This window comes from Pieris napi, chromosome 9 (genome assembly GCF_905475465.1).
Source record: "Pieris napi chromosome 9, ilPieNapi1.2, whole genome shotgun sequence".
Taxonomy (NCBI): Eukaryota; Metazoa; Arthropoda; class Insecta; order Lepidoptera; family Pieridae; genus Pieris; species Pieris napi.
In genome coordinates, this window is record NC_062242.1 from 7,896,289 (window position 1) to 7,898,234 (window position 1,946).

At 32.0% G+C, this 1,946-nt stretch overlaps 1 non-coding gene across 1 annotated transcript; it reads left to right on the forward strand.

The window, feature by feature from the left end:
- The first annotated feature begins 276 nt into the window (after positions 1 to 276).
- On the forward strand, positions 277 to 400 carry LOC125052792. Its single transcript, XR_007117491.1, has one exon. It is a non-coding gene; the product is annotated as a 5S ribosomal RNA (ribosomal RNA).
- Positions 401 to 1,946: the final 1,546 nt, after the last annotated feature.

Below are 1,946 nucleotides of genomic sequence, written 5' to 3' on the forward strand. Positions count from 1 at the left end.
TTGTAATACACCGGTTCTCGATCACCGACGTTAAGCAACGTCGGGCGAGGTAAGTACTTGGATGGGTGACCGCCTGAGAACACCTCGTGATGTTGGCTTTTTTTTGTAGGGATAAGAAATGAAAATTATTTTTGGAATCACTTAACTAAATTATTCTTGTTGGAACGAAGTTATCGAGCGTTGCGAAAGGGGGCTAGACGGAATAAATTAAGACCAAAAGTTGTAACGATACTTTTTGCTATAGTTGTTATATTTTACATTTTCGATTTAGCTATCGCCATCGTCCATACCACGTTGAATACACCTGGTTGGTTCTCGTCCGATCACCGAAGTTAAGCAACGCCGGGCGAGGTCAGTACTTGGATGGGTGACCGCCTGGGAACACCTCGTGATGTTGGCTTTTTTTTTCGTCGTAAGATTGGTGTCGTGAAAATCTATCATACTGTTTTGATACCAATTAACATATAAATTAATCGAAAGGAATTTCGTTCCATCCGGGTGTCCCTTGACACCTCTGAAGTTTTTTAATTATTTTATGGAATATTCATTTCAATTATGCGACAAAAATGTTTAGTTACACTTCATTTGTTAAAACATCATTTAGAACTCACGTAGTCGTTACTGAGTGTAGATTTTAATTAAAATTCGTCATAGTTACACTATCGTTGTATTATCAATTATAAAGTAACAGGTTTATTCAGACACCACCAGATAAATAAGTAGTCTAGAAACTCAGCAGAGCGTTAATGTAGTAGTACTTTTTTAAGAAAAATGAGACCATTTATATTATGTTTATTATGTCACGGTTTCCACTAATAGGAACGCCTATTAGTGGAAACCGTATAATTACAACGCCATAAATTTAGCTGTAACAACAATAATATAATGTTAATATTTATACTTTTAAAGAAAAAACTTTTTAACCGGATTAAAGTTATGTATTATTATAAATTTACAACTATTTAACATAATTTTAAATTTATCCGACGTTTCGCGTACTTTACAGCGTGCGTGGTCACGGTGACATAATAATACATAACTTTAATCCGGTTAAAAAGTTTTTTCTTTAAATGTGTAAAGGTTATGTCAATCAAAGACAATACTATATTTATACTTTATAATAATCGTAAGCTCATACAAATACTTAGGAACTAAACTATACATATTAACAAAATAACTTCACATATCGTTGCTTTTTTTGATAACGACATAAATAAGTAAATTCGAAACAATTTTTTTGCCCGCAAACTTTTCTATTCGTTCCCGACTTGTATGGAAAGGGTTCGACTTTATTCAAATTAAGTTGACAAATAACCATTCAAGTAGACCCGTGGCTCAAAAGACTTTGTATTGGCTAAAGGATCTGGGGCAACTGGAGGGTTTTTGACAGAAAAACTTGATTTACATAACAGATAGAAGTGAATTTGAATAGAGCTTATCGAATTTTTAGATCGCTTTCATCAAGGGGCGCGTTTAGTTTCTATATTTCCTTTACATTTTAAAGTAGTTCTCTACTGTAGTTATGCATGACTTAACATTTACCCCTTTATTCGTAAAAAAACTAATTTAGTCTTATAATACAGTTTTAATTAAAGCATTACAGTTTAAACACGATTGGACAATAAAGGATTAATGAGCATTTTGTTTAAACTTACATAAGTTATTTTCTGTTTTGTTAAAAAATTCTCGTTTAATATACCTACTAATGTTTTACATTGCGACTTTGTCTTCGTAGTAAGTTCCTCCCGCCGCAAGATGTAAAGAATATATAAAAAAATATCCAAATCGTTCTGATACTTGCAATCACGTTTACTTAAAATACCTTTGCGCTTCAGGATAATATAATTAAACTAATACATATCAAATATGCTGAAAGAGTTTTCCTACGCGTTTTAATTTTTAAATTGTCTTTAATTTAGAATTACTTTTAATCAAGAAAAAGTTTA